The 15,709-nt window shown below is 38.1% G+C and overlaps 1 long non-coding RNA gene across 1 annotated transcript in view; it reads left to right on the top strand.

Moving 5' to 3' along the window:
* Positions 1 to 15,508, top strand: part of LOC308706527 — a 32,358-nt gene extending 16,850 nt beyond the window's left edge. The window contains exons 3-5 of the long non-coding RNA XR_014032044.1: positions 10,459 to 10,596; positions 14,239 to 14,504; positions 15,151 to 15,508. This is a non-coding gene — a long non-coding RNA (uncharacterized lncRNA). The remainder of the gene's footprint in view (positions 1 to 10,458; positions 10,597 to 14,238; positions 14,505 to 15,150) is intronic.
* Positions 15,509 to 15,709: the final 201 nt, after the last annotated feature.

Below are 15,709 nucleotides of genomic sequence, written 5' to 3'. Positions count from 1 at the left end.
CAGATACATTTTTATGACAATGACAAAGTGAAGGATGTTCTGGTCTGGCTGTCTCTGCTTGTGTCTGGTTAGATATATAGCCGTGGTTTGGGATCAGCCTGTGTTTGAGGGCCCTGAACAAGGAGGAGGGGAATCCACATGAAGGGCACACCAAATCTCATATTAAAATAAACAAATAGGACAAAACCCCAACATATCTGCCTTTCGTTCTGTGTGTGTGTGTTTGTGTGTGTGTGTGTGTGTGTGTGTGTGTGTGTGTGTGTGTGTGTGTGTGTGTGTGTGTGTGTGTGTGTGTGTGTGTCGGTCTGTCTGTGTGTGTCTTTCTATCTGTATCCACCCATCCATCCATCCATCCATCCATCCATCCATCCATTCATCCATCCATCCATCCATCCATCCATCCATCCATCCATCCATCCATCCATCCATCCATCCATCCATCCATCCATCCATCCATCCATCCATCCATCCATCCATCCATCCATCCATCCATCCATCCATCCATCCATCCATCCATCCATCCATCCATCCATCCATCCATCCATCCATCCATCCATCCATCCGACTTTCTTTGCACATCATTTAAAATAAAGTGACAAAGCTGACCTAGTTTAAGCAGCCTACTTGAATGAATCTTTTGTACATTTTTTGAGGCACTGAAAGGAATATGTGCTCTGATTTCTCAGACTTGTCTCTGATGTGGATTTCCGTGACGCAGTCGCCCCTCACCCCTACGACAGCACTGTCTGTCTAATTCCCCCTAAAAGGTCTCCGCTCTTTCCTCTCTCTGCAATTAACCAATTACCACTAATTAACCTTCCACTGCATTAAACGACATATCCTCAGGCACTTTTCCTCTTTTCCTACAGAGCCTGCCTCTTATAGGGCTGCGTCTGGCAGTTTTATGACTCTACACGTGCCTTCCTACACGAGTACAAGTCAGGGCGGTCTATGGTGTGTGCGTTGTTTATTCTTACACAGATTGTCAGGGCAGAGTACGTCTATGTTTGGACCATGTGCATGGACCAGTATCATGGCTGAAATGTATGACTAGGCTGGAAAGAGGTTTATTGAATCAGTGTAAATGTTTACTTTTCCACCTCAGTCAACACCGGCCCATGATAAGCTTGAATGTACGTGACACCGGTGCTGGGGTTTGCGTGACATCAGTTTGAGCTTTTGTTTTACCTGGCAGGTGACACAGGTGCTGTTTTAGCTGTTTAAAAAGCATCTTGTTTCAGGTCTTTGATCAAGACAGACAGGCCTGCATCATCACGGCTGCTCTGTTCTCACTTTAAAGGGACATATTTGACACTTTTAGTATTTTTCCCGCTGAAGTCCACTTACTGTATGTTAGGAAATTCATTTAAAACGTAATTATATTTAACAATGAATTCGTCAACATAATACGCTGATTATTTAACCAAACAAATTGCAGTTAATCAGTATCAATATATGCTTAGAATAAAAACCCCAGGTATTTCAAAGGCTTTAGAGTTTTGCAGCAGACAAGTAAAGCATTTAATAGACATCAAAAAGTGGCTTAGGAAGTCATTATATTGTACATTAGATTGTGTTTTTGTATAAACTGTATATTCATTTAAAAAAATGTTTATAATTTTTTAATGAATTAATCTAGAAATGTAGTGTTCATGTATTTTTAAAACATGTAAATTACCTTTTATGATTCACTAAACTATGTGTACCAGCCTATAGTACTGAGTACTCAGTAGGTGTTGATGTGTAAATGTAGGCTGTCATATGTTTATGTACTCATGATTTTGACATCGATACCATGATTATTTCAGAATTATTCATTTTTATGGTTGCAGTTGACTGCCGATGGAACTTTAAAAATGGGTACAGAGGATCAAACTCTGCAAAAAGGCAAAGAAAATCCTGTTTTCCATGATTGTATTGAAACACTTTAATGACATTTTCTCAGTCATGCAAGAATAATGTTGTAAGTGGGTCTTCTAAGTGCTGACCATCACTTGGCCAGATTCTCATGTGCTCCATGGGAAATTCATAAAATTGTTCCAGTGCTTGCTGATTGGAGTGCATTGCTCAGTATTCAACCTTTCAGATCCATCAGGCCACTGATGAGGCTTCCATCTTAGTGACTGAACAGAATGGTGATTAGTGGTGTTTCCTCAGGCATTGAGGCTCCGCTAACTGGAGACATACTATAGGGTGGCACCACTAATGATAACCAAATCTTAAAGTGATGCTCCAGTGATGAACCACATTTCAAACCGTCGGAAGATGAGAGGGCAGATTCTCAGAAACGCGGATGATGTGGATGAGGATTGCATGCTGCATCCTCTGAAACATCAGAGCCTCTGCAATCCAGATGAACAATTAGACAAATTAGAGAGAGAGAGAAAGAGACGTGTGCACTGGTTTGACCTAAACTGCCCAAAGTCCTTATATTGTGGTGTGTATTCAGGTTTCAGGCCACGCCCCCTACATTATGAGGACATGCTGATGTCCTTATAATTCTAAACACTAAATGATTTATTAAAAATGTAAAAATGCAGAAAGTTTACTGTGATGGGAAGGTTTAGAGTTAGGTGCTAGAAAATGTCATTAGCTCAGTATAAAATCCATTATGCCTATGGAATGTCCTCATAATGAAAGGAATACCAACATGTGTGTGTGTGTGTGTGTGTGTGTGTGTGTAGTGTATAAGTCTCTTATACTCAAAATGGCTGCATCTAATGCAGATATAATATATTATTATTATTGTTAAATTGTAAATCAGCATATATATATCAATTTCTTTACTTTTGGAAGTGCACTTACACGACTGTAAATGCATTGTACTGTAGATGACATTGAAGTTAATAGACATTAAGTAAAGGGCTGGGCGATATGGGCAAAAAAAAATATCACGATAATTTTTTTATATCAGTCGATATCGATAATTATCACGATAAAAGTCAAATCTTTATTTCTTTCAAGTTTAAAGGCATATTTTTGCTCCTAAGTAAAAGCGTTAACTGTGGTTTTAAACTACTCTTTATTGTCAGAACATATCATGACAAACACCTGCCAAACAGGTGATCATTTCACAAATCTGAGGTAGAACATTCAAACATTTGTCATTTTTCCTTAACAAAATAAATATATTTATTGGACAATTTCTTAGTTTCTGCATGTGCTATTTTTTATTTTTTTTTGGTAAAATGTAACATTCTGACTGTTTGAGTTTTATTAAACTTAACTATTGGTCATCCAGTATCATGCATTTAGATCATGACAACCACAGATGAAACCAGGCATAGCCTGTAGCACCTCACTATCATGGCAAAGTGTAACTTTATGGTTTCTATGGTATTTGTATGAAAAACAGTAGCCTAAATACATTATTAAATACTGTAATTATATTCCATTAGTCCTTTAATACATTGTCTACATTAATAATATAATACAATTCAATATGTATATCCCACATTTCAGTTGATATTACTAGGCTAACGTTACGTTACAGTAAATCCATGGTAAATGATGGGAATTTGTAGACGGAAAAGCCTTCTGACTGTATCGCTGCGCACAGTGTTTCTCCTGTTTGTCAGCGCTGTTTCATCTGCCTTTAAACTGGTTTAAATCACGGAGACATTTGTGTTCTTCGCTGAACTCAAGCGCTTCTCACTGGATTTCGTGACCGAGACCGATCAGTAAACGCATCTGCTCTAGTGAGCTCGCGCTCGCGCTGCCGTTTGGACTTTGAGCCGAGCGGATAAATGGTCTGTGTGGCGCGCGGTTCAAATGAGTTTCGTTCCGCTTTTGGCGCATAAACATTATCGAACATTTATCGAACTCTTGATATCGTTTTATCGAGAAAAATTATATCGCGATAATTATCGTTATCGTTTTATCGCCCAGCCCTAAGTAAAAGCCTCAAAACTGAGGCCTTTAATGTAAACCATGTCTTTTCATTTACATGCCACCAACTGTGTGATGTTTTTTCTATTTGGGTGAATGGAGTACAAATGTGTTGAAAGCGTGGCTGTCGTACATATTGAGTTGGCTTTGTCTAAAAGAGCCTGCTGCTGTTTTATGAATCAACCTGTGTGTGCTTGAATGGCTCTGCTCATATACAGCATTGCATCCTGCTGGTCGATGGCTCCCGTTCCCCTGCTTAGGTTAAATTCCAGAGGTTGGAATCTTGGCAGTGTTCACCACCTTTTCCTGGTGGCCAGCAGTGCTTGACAAAAAATGGCTATAAAACGAACCCCCACCTATCTATCTCATACACACTCTCAGCCATATCCGCTGTTGCCCATGGGACAGGAAGCGTTCGGTAGGTAAACCCCAGAGTCTGTGTGGGCCAGGAGGACCTCACTGAAAGCAGCCTGCCTGTCCCTGTCTTTCTCTGCAGGCGGCCATGTTTAACAGGCTCTTCCCTGAAGTCATTACCCAAATCTGATGAGGAGCTTTGAGGCAAATCTCTACTGGTAATTAATTAGATGTTTTCATGAGCCCCAGATGACTAAGAAACTATGAAAAAAAGATCTAACACATAGAAGTCATTTTATTTAGTTTAAAATGTTCAGTTTGTGGTGTAGGGCATTTCACTTAATAGGATTGCAAACTATTGTAAATGTGGATATTTAAATAAGATTAAATAAACTAATTAAGGCTAGGAGTGAGAGGTGTTATGTTATTTTATATTTTCATATTTAAAAAAATCTGTGAAATAAATTTAATGTAATAAATGTGTGGCAAGCAGGGCGGGGCCGAGCGCCATGGGAACGGAGCGAGGCCAGTGGCGAGAATGCTAATGAGACTGGTCCTCTCTCGTCCTTCACAGTCGTCACTCCTTCCGGAGTTCCTCCGTGTGACTCGAGGCCGGCATTATTAGCATTCTCATTAGCATTCGCACCACCGGCCTCGCTCCATTCCCACGGCTCTCGACCCAGCCCAGCTTGCTACATAAAGGTTCTTTAACTTATTTCATTTTTTTGTATTTTCTAAAGGATAATATCATTCATAAGATTATTGAACAAATGAATAAACCTGGCATCAGTGCAAAAACACCTTCACTTTTGTTAAAAAAACAACTTAATTTTAAAGGTAATATTATAAAGCAGTTCTGGCTTTCAAAACCGATTCAGATACAGTCTTCATGCACAGATGATTACCTCATCCACAGCATTCCACATGTGAAAGCAGAGAGAGAGGGAGGGATGGTTAAGAAACAGACCGCTGAGGATTTACAGATAAAGAGAGTCATTATGCAGACAGCAGAGAATTTAAGTGTTCTCATTAGCTCAGAGCACATGAAGCGAGCCATCAGATCTGTACTGATTAGTCTCTCCATCTTCCTGCAGGTCAAAAGATTCTGACCAATCACAATGCGGGATTTCTCCAGCCCACTGCATATTTCTCAAGACTGTCCATGCCTACAGGCCTTTTTACCCTTTTCATTCTTCTTGCCTTATTCTCTGTTGTTCTCCTCTTTTTTTCCCTCATAGTGCATATTTAAATGAATAGCAGTAGATGTCTCTGAAATCTCATTCACATATTCATACAGTATATGGAACATCAAGACACATCAAAGAGACACAGGTAACACTTTACAATAAGGTCTTATTTCTTAACATTAGTTATGCATTAAAGGGTCAGTTCACCCAAAAATGTAAAAAAAAAAAAAAAAAAAAAAGTTCATCAATTACTAACCCTCATGTTGTTCCAAACCCATTCATTTTCAAAACACAAAATAAGATATTGTAAATGAAAATTTTCTGACAATTTGAACTAAACCTCTCAAGTCATATGGATTAGTTTTACAATTTCTTTATTAACTTTTAGAAGCATCTAGGTGGTAGTTGTCGAGGAACTAAATTCTTAGATTTCATTAAAAGTTCTTCATTGTGTTTTGAAGATGAATAAAAAGTCTTACGCCCGTTTCACACATACTCCGTTTGCAGTGCGTATGCGGTGCGTATTTTTTTCCGTACCCATGTTAACAGGTTAGAGCTTTCACACTGCACACGGATGCAGTCCGGCGATCCGTTCCAGTTGCGGTGCGTATACAGCAGTGCAGCGATCGTTTCCGCACCGAGTCTATTTTTGCTGTGCTGCACGCGCTGAATTAAAGTGACAGTGCATGTTTCGTGGTCAAAATGAACGCAGATTGACCTAAAAATGTAGCAATTTCACCATAAATGCGATTAATTAAATAAAATTTAGTAATCTCAACATAAATGTATTTAAATACTTTTTTTTTTCACTTTAAGACCGGGGTAAAGCAAGGAAAGCTACAATTTACCTCAACAAGGTGACATAATGAACAACACTTGTCTCATTCGTGGAGGTGGAAAAACAAGTTCTTAGTGATATGCAAGATTTATTGTATTCAAATTTAAATGAAAAAGAAAAGGCATGAGAGTCAGCTGTTTTTGTCAATTTTAAGTTTTAATTTAAAATGTTTGCGATTTAATATAAAGTACATGGTTAAATATTTGCCCACTTGCTTGAGCAACTTAATATAAGTAAAAGTAATCCATTGAATAATAGGCTGACGTTGTTTAAATTGTGTATAAACGTGCGTCTGTTAAAGAGTGTATATGCGTACAAAGACAATCGGAATGCTGAGACGTTAAGACCGGGGTAAATCAAGGGAAAATACCATTTACTTCAATAAGACAACATAATGAACAACACTCGTCTCATTCGTGGAGGTGGAAAAACAAGTTATTAGTGACATGCAAGATTTATTGTATAAAGATTTAAATTATGCAAAAGAAAGGCAAGGGTATGAGTCTGCTGTTTTTGTCAATTTTAAGTTTTAATTTAAAATGTAGGCTATGCGATTTTAATAGTATAGCCTACATGGTAAAACATTTTTACCACTTGCTTGAGCAACTTAATATATAATTATATAGAAGTAATGCTTTTAATAATATGTTGTTTAAATTGTGTTTAAACGTGAATACGTCTATTAAACAGTGTATATGTGTACAAAGAGAATCGCAATGCTGACAAAGAAAACTTTTTTTAAATAAAAGTTGCTGATAACTTCTGGATTTGAAATACAAATAGTGAGTATGTATTCGTGGTATAACAGCAGCGAATCAGTTACGCACTGCAAACGCAGCATATGTGAAAGCACTATTGCGCCTGCTGCTCCTGCACTGCATACGCACTGCAACACGCACCGCATATGCACTGCACACGGAGTATGTGTGAAACGGGCGTTATGGGTTTGGAACGACATGAGGGTGAGTTAAATTTGAAAATTGTATTTAAATTTTTGGGTGAACTAACCCTTTAACTAACATGAATTAACAATGAGCAATACATTTCTAGTTGATGAAATGAATGTGTTAGTTTTCAGTGCATTAACTAATGTGAACAGTTGCAGCTTTTGATCTTAAAATTATTATTAAGTGCTGAGATTAACATAAACTAAGATTAATGAATGCTGTAGAAGTATTTTTCATTAGTTACATTGCATGTTAACTAATGTAAAATGTTAATGTGTAATGTTAACAAAGGAAACCTTATTGGCAAGTGTTACAGAGACAATATTAATCTTTGATTTATTGACATCAAACCTGGGGGAGCACATCTTGATGTGTAAGCTTTGCCATCACAGGAATCAATTACAGTTTTAAAATATATTAATATAGTATTTTAAATTGTGATAATGTTTCACAATGTTACTGACTTAACTGTATTTTTGATCAAAGAAATGCAGCCCTGGTGAAAAAACGATCAAAATATAAAAAAAAAATCTTTCCAACCCCAAACTTTTGAACACTAGTGTATATAATACACAATATAACTACTGTATGTTCTACAATCAGTCTAGTAGCCTCATAACTCTCCAGACTATGCTCATTTCTTGGCACTCCAATTCACATATATCCAGTCTAGCAGTTCCTAGATGTTTCATTTCTATCCACTTTTTGTTTAGAACCCCAAGCGATGGAATATTTGTAAATCTAACAGAGACAAGAAAGACCACACCAGATATAAAATGTCTATTATTTTCGTTGATGGTGTAGCAATAGTTACCTTATCACAGTCTCCTACACACTCCTTTATGCACACTCACACACAGACCATTCTTTCTCTGCACTTTTATTTTTAAGCTGAAATGAAATTTCAGGGAACAATAGTAAATGAAAAAACAGTAATAATAGAATCCATTATGTGACCACTACCGCCTTTGTACTTAATAATTCTCTGTAAAGAGAGAAGCCACGCTTGGTGGAATAGTGCAGGCTCTCTCCTTGATTGCTTTTGTTCTTCTACAGTAGTTCTCCCTGACCCCGTCAGCCTTTAGTTTTAAGAACTTATCTCATTTTTTTCCTCTCACAAGGTATTCTGACTTTGACAACAAGCTCTGAAGGTCACAACAGCGTTTTTTTTGAAACAAGCAGGAGGCTTCCCTTAAGATAAAAGAAAGTCAAAGGACGTCATTCGCCACAGACCTAATGTTCATGTGCTCAGCTCACAGTCAACAGTTGTTTCCCAGCTAGAACGAGCCAATGATTTGACCCAGTTTTAGTGAACACCGAAAAGAAACAGCTCTCTAATGGCAGTGACCTCAGCACCAGATTACTTTATCTCTAGACATCACTGCTCACTTCCTGCTTCAGTCAGCAGTGACACAAGATAATGTGGGGTTAGCTGAGTTTTTATGAAGACTGGCAGAACTGTTGTCGACACTCTATCACCACCGGATTTTGACGTATGTAGAACACAACACTGTACAGGATGCATGAGGTCATAGCACTTGTTTCTGATGGACCAAAAGCATGGAGGGATGAATGCTTTTAGAAAGCCTTTCATTCTTGTGTAACATAAAATGCTTCATTTCTAAAGAAATGTTTTACCAAAAACTGAAAATTCACTCACTCTCATGTCATTTTAAACCAGTGCTTCTCAACCAGGGGACCACAGGATAACTTGAAATGATTTAATTAAAAACTTAAAGGATTAGTTCACTTTAAAAAAAAAAACTTTTGCTGATAATTTACTCACCCCCATGTCATCCAAGATCCATGTCTTTCTTTCTTCAGATGAAAAGAAATTAAGGTTTTTGATGAAAACATTCCAGGATTTTTCTCCATATAATGGACTTCAATGGGCTCCAAACGGTTCAAGGTCCAAATGACAGTTTCAGTGCAGCTTCAAAGGGCTTTAAACGATACCAGACGATGAATAAGGGTCTTATCTAGCGAAACGATCGGCCATTTCAAAAATAAATAAAAAAGTTTAAGTTTTATAAGCACAAATGCTCGCCTTGCTCTGTTCTGTGATGCGCGTTCGTGACGTCATGTAATACGCAATTACGTTGAAAAGGTCGCGCTTGACGTAGGCGGAAGTACTGAGTCAGTGTTTACAAATGTGCGGAAGGAGGACCATATACACATATTCAAATGTCTTTGTGTCAGTTTATCGTTTAAAATGCCCATTTCGTGTGCGTATCCTGTTTAATATTAAAAAGCCTAAAAGAAAATTTTCGTCAGGACAGAAAACAGAGCAAGGCAAGCATTTGTGCTTATAAAACTTAAACTTTTTTATTTATTTTTGAAATGACCGATCGTTTCGCTAGATAAGACCCTTATTCATCGTCTGGTATCGTTTAAAGCCCTTTGAAGCTGCACTGAAACTCTCATTTGGAACTTGAATCGTTTGGGGCCCATTGAAGTCCATTATATGGAGAAATGTTTTCATCAAAAACATTAATTTCTTTTCGCTGAAGAAAGAAAGACATGGACATCTTGGATGACATGGGGGTGAGTAAATTATCAGCAAAAGTTTTTTTAAAAGTGAACTAATCCTTTAATTAAAATGCTAAAAACACAAGATGTAAACTTACCCCGTAATTGCCATTACAGAGCTATAGCTATTTTTGTTGCCATACGCAGAATCTTTAATCAAAATACATAGTGTTTAATTAATTTACTTTCTATCATGGTAATGGATATGGCAGTGTTAATGCATTTGGTCTTGGCAGAATAGATCTGCTATGCGACTGCTGCTGCAGAGCAAGTAAAGAGACTTGCTACTGCCAGAACATACACAGACACACTGATGTAAGACATACGGCTGCTGCACAAATAGCAGATCTAAACAGGTGGAGCTGGGGAGGGTGGAGGGTTTCAGAGGATCTTTGAAAGCGCACTGCAAACTTCTACAGCAAAAACGTACCAATTAACCAATCACTTCAAATGTTGAGCAGCAACTGGCTGCAGATGCTACACGAACCAATCCGCCTGTGCCGTTTAGTTAACGATGTAATTGTCAGCAGGTTGCGTTAAGTACCCATCAGCCTGCGTCATTTCATGACAGAACTTGGTATATATCATCACTCCCAGTTTCTGTTCATTAAAAAAAGCTTGAAAACAAGCAGCATTGTAGTGATTACAGCAGAAATACCAGTGGAAACAATATTTAAACCCAAGTTACTAATATTTTCTCATTCCTGGCACATAGGAATCACATGGAAATATTGCAGCTTGGGAAAAGTCCGCCCTGTGCAGAACAGTGACAGCCCAAGGACGTGTTCTGGAGACTTTCAAATGGTTTGGAGAGAGAAAAAGACTGCTAAACTACTGTAAACTCATCAAACAGGTGGGTTCACATACAGTAAATCAATCGTTGAGCCCAAATTAAGTCAAAGAAGTAGCCATCTTTGGGTGGTCACCAGCTTAACATCTCAAATTATTCCTATTCACAGTCTTTGCATAAGACATCTCCATTTATGTGCTGCATTTAAGTTTAATAGTCCCTGGTATTTTGACATGTCATTGATCATTTAGCAAGGTTTATTTGTGGCTAAAACAAGGCTTAAGTAGCTGAATTTGCCAGCTGATCTCTAAAGATGCAAGTCTTTCGAAGGAAAATGACTTCATTATTGTACAGCTTGAAGTAAATCCATGATGCAAGGACACATATCATCCCTTCAAAAACGTAGGATGAGGAGTGTTATTCTTAGCCTCTTCTGGCGTTTGGTTCATGGAACTTAGAAAATTTGTGTCTAAAAAGATGGCCGAGGCTTTAACATTAAAGTAATTAGACTCAAAAGCAGCATGGGAGAGAGAGGAAGACGTTGACTGTAAATCTTTAGAGCGGCCAAGTTTATGACAGTGGAGGATAAGAGATGTCCAGAGAGAAGATGAAGAGATTAATTTGGCCACTGCACTTCACTGCAGGGATTCATGGAAGCAGTTTTTCCCAAGTGCTTCCCGGCTCTTTGGGTTTCAATGTTCTTGATTGCATTGGGATGTGAGCTGAACTGGATGACTCATCTTTTGGACCAGGTTTTTAAAGCCCATTCACAGAATCAGTCAGGGGTATTGCCCTGTTTTCTCAAGTACAGGTGGTCGTGTTAATCGAACCTGCATGCTAATTGGGATGCATCTGTCCTTGTAATCAAGGGCAGCTACCTGGATAACTGCAGTGGACATGCCAGCTATAGGGAAATGTTTTAATGGGTCACAAAAACAGCAATTGACCGTTGCTCCAACACATCACATTTTTTTTTCAAAAAAGCCAAAAAAAGCGTTGCACTTTCTTAGTCAAGCCCTCTTTTTGAAAAATACACCCCTCTTTGTTTCTGACTGCAAGCGCACCCAAACAGCTACATTTGAAATCATTTTTTTATATATATATATTATTATGTTTCCCGGGGCCATCTGGTATCATCACGTTTTTTTAGTTCAATACAGAGTCACGAAAATGTATTTTAGCTTAATCCGTTGTATTTTATGTTTTGATACTGTACTTATTTTAGTTAATGATAATGTTTCATAAAAAAAATCTTGTTGGTTTAACTTAAAGTAAGTTACTTTGTTGCTTTAAAATTACGAGTTCATTGAAAATAAAAATTTGAGTTAATACAATGAAGGAGATAGGTTTAATAAATACAAACTCAAAATATTACGTTATCTGAACCACATTAATTATCTAAGTTAATTTGGCAAAAAATAAAAAAGTTGTGATAACTCATTTTTTACAGTGTAGTTTTCGGTTGTCGATAATTACGCTGCTGAAGGTTTTCCTTGTAATCGCCCACATGTGCTGAATTCAGGGGCCCCATCTCTGTTTTAATCAGGGATGGGAAGGTGGGCGAGAGGCCTGGATGCTGGTAAGCACTGAGGGGGCTTCTGGATCCGGCCGTGGGCCTCTATTGATGAGGACTTTGATCCATTGTGCTCAGTTCCCTCTTTACAGCGCATATGTTAGAGATATAAGTAGAATAACACGCCATTTATAATTACACTAACCGAACGGTAGCTAAGGAAAGTCCCAAAGGTAACATTTCTTAAACTTGCATTACACGTGTTGCTATTACAACATGTTGTATTAACAATAGCTGTTTCCTCTGTGCATTTACAAGCTCTCGTTCCAGGAGTTCATTTGACGTCTGGGACGTTTTTGGCCTTGATTTTTCCAGTCTAATCATGCCATACCTAACGACCTGGCACGATCCGTTCTAAGTCATTGATTTTAGTGATGAATTGGGGTAGTTTTTGAAAAATGAGGAAAGGATTTTAAGATTACTAGATTAATTTCCATCACGCTTCCAGCTCCGCCTGGCCTGAGCTCTGTGCTTCAGTTGGAATGGACACTCATAAATAAGGCTATTACTGCAATCAGAGAGAAATATGAAAAAGGTGGACTTTCATCTGTTAGATGTTAGTATAGGAAAGCTTTCATTAGGATGGAAAATGAATCCAGAATTGAGGGTCTCTCTGGTAGGCTGAGATGTTGTAGATCAGTCGGGGAATTTGCTAGTATCGTATTCATAGTTCTAGAAGAGTTTGGATTGAAAAAGTTTTCCTCACTTCGATCTTAATGTGTGTCTGCTCTGTGAACTCTACATAGCTATAAGGTTCTATTCCATCACTATTACTCACCTGTACTGGTGCAGATCATTTTACTTTCACAAATATACAGTGGCCCCAAAAAGTATTTAGACACTTAAGTCCCACACATTTTTAACTTTTATTGGATTAGATATAAAATACCAAACCAAGAGACATCGATAAAAAATGATGCTAGAGTTTTTCCACAGAACTAACTTTTCTGATACATTTTTCAATTATTTTAAACCAAGGTCATTTCCATGGATGTATGAAGTCATATTTGAACGATATATTTATTCTAACTGTGGCTTAAGTGTCTAAATACTTTTTGGGGCCACTGTATATTTGTGAAAGTAAAATGACCTGCACCAGTACAGGTGAGTAATAGTGATGGAATAAAACCTTATAGCTATGGAGAGAGTTCTCAGAGCAGACACACCTTAAGATCGAAGGAAAACTTTTGCAATTTTTTTTGGCGCCACTCTTACTTGAATGCAATAAATCCTTAAATGTTTGTGGAGACAGAAACCCTTTTTGGGGATAAATGATGCATTGTTAAGGACATTTATTTCTTCAGTCAAGTATTTAGTTTCTGTTAGATCTTGATAAGAAAGAGCGACATAGCAAAGAAAAAATATTTGACACTTGCTTGACATATTACTGAAATTTTGACTGACATTCTCCCTAATGCTCTGTGTCTCGAGTTTTGCACAATTGGAAAGCAATTCTTACTGTTTGTTAATTATCTTTCCTTTATTTATCATATCTTTGTTTTCTTGCCCTTAAGCTATGTATTTCACAGGGCAAATGTTGTGTAATCCCTAAGTTACTGAGGCATGTATTAATGTTGTTCATTTTTTGCCTTCTTGGTTTGCCATGTTGGTATTGATTTTCAGGAAATGGGCTTACTTCTGTTAGCCATCTTACTGTGAGAATGATGTGAACCTAACCAGATGTTCTGCTCAAGCGTTTACCCAAACAAAGACGATGAGTCTTCTGTAAATCAGTGGCTTTTTGGCTTGAACTCTCTGACCACCAGCCTCATTTACCAATGAGGAAACACAAAAATGTTAGTGTGATCTACTGCTGGCCTGACAATAAATCAGACTGTGTTAAATTTCCAGCCATTCCATCACTGAATGAGTTTATCAGCATCTCAAAAGTAGTGAAGGGTCATGCAAAGGATCTTCTGCTATTTTATAAAAAAGTCCATATAAGGTTTATCGCTCTTTCAACTTAAGTTTATGCAATGCGTATTTGTGAATAGGCAAGACAAATATCCTGTTAAAAATAGAGAATGAACATTTCTCTAGTAGCAATTATATGTCATGTTATTTTACTCCCACATTCCAGCTGTTGTCATTAAAAAATGAATATACCATTAGTTTACCACGATTTGTTGCAGGTCTCCAGAGAAAAGCCATGAAAAACATCAGTAGAAGAACACCTCAGGGTGACATCCCTGTGGACCCCAGAGTCAGGGTGACCATAAAGAGACCCCCCGTGTTTCACCCCCATGTCCTGATGGAGAAAGGTCAGGGGTCATGAGGAGCATGGATATGTCCATTCCCAGAGGAGGCTGAAGGGTAATGGAATGGCAGATTCGGGCCAAACGGAGCAATTTGCACTTATCCCATCTGAACATGGAAGAAAAGAGAAAGACATGAATAGGTAAGCACTACAATGAACGTTCAGATTCGCTGAGGAAGACTGCTATAATGTGAAACATTGAAGATATTAAAGGGACAAGATGATTGGAAAAAAATATGAGATGGGAGGAAAAATGCTTTTGCTTTTCCAAAATGTTTGTGTTCATTGAGTTTGTCAGGGAAACTGAAAAAGTGTGTATATTTGTGTGTATTCCTTGCTGTCCACAGACAAAACAGACCTGTGACCAATTTTTTTTTTTTTTTTGTCGTAACCCACCCGTTAAGAAGCACTGTCGAGTGTTATTGGCTGTGTTGTATGATCAGTACTGTCTGGTCTGGTTTTGGTCTCTTCACCTGTCACCTGTCAATCTATCACAGAGGGTGACAGACCCCTCCCACATACTTGGCCCAGTTTGTCACAGAGACAGACGTTTAATTACCCCATCAATTGCATGGTTTAGAGTTAACATGTAATCATGTTATAGTTCTTATGTTGCATGTGCTCATGTTAAAATCTAGTGTGTGTCTGAACAAATGCTGAGCATACGCATTAATGTTTTATGATTGGCAGCATGGGTGAGGGACAGCAGAGGTCTGGATGTTCCTGTCTCTGTTGCTAATCAAATGCGTTGGTCACCGAGCTGATTTTTCCTCCCAACCTCCTTCAGGCAGTACAACAGAGCCAGGAGCCCTTTCCTCCCCTCAGACAAGCCAACATCCAGAGAACCTGCTTACAAGGCTTCAGACCACATGGAAATGGTTGTTTTATGACCATTATCAAGCCATTGTGATCCCTTTGTGTGACTTTTTATGGTTTTGTCAACTTTAACAGTATGCAGACTCTGGTATTTGCATTGCATTTTCCTTCGTCTCCCCTGCTTCCCTGTCTATACACGTCTGTCTTCTCTCTAATAAAAACTGTCAGCTACCAGCATCTGTAGGCCCAACAAATATGATGTGATGTTTCTTTCCATTTATTTTATACCACAAATTATACATAGCGTATTAAATGTGATGTTTGTTTCCATTTTACTCCTCAAGGAGATTTCTGTGGCACCGGCAGTAATTAACAGTTAGTATTCTGTCTTTTCTCATTAGTCTTCAAGTCTGGAAAATATCCAAACAAAATTCTTGAGTACTGGGACAAAACAGGCTACAGGGCTTAAGACATTAAAGTTATGAACCAAGGACTGGGTTTTTCATGATATTCTCATAAATTTGGGAGCT

Source organism: Scardinius erythrophthalmus (genome assembly GCF_964197995.2).
Source record: "Scardinius erythrophthalmus genome assembly, chromosome: 18".
NCBI classification, from domain to species: Eukaryota; Metazoa; Chordata; class Actinopteri; order Cypriniformes; family Leuciscidae; genus Scardinius; species Scardinius erythrophthalmus.
Note: the sequence above shows the minus strand (reverse complement) of the source record. Positions and strands in the feature narration are given on the sequence as shown.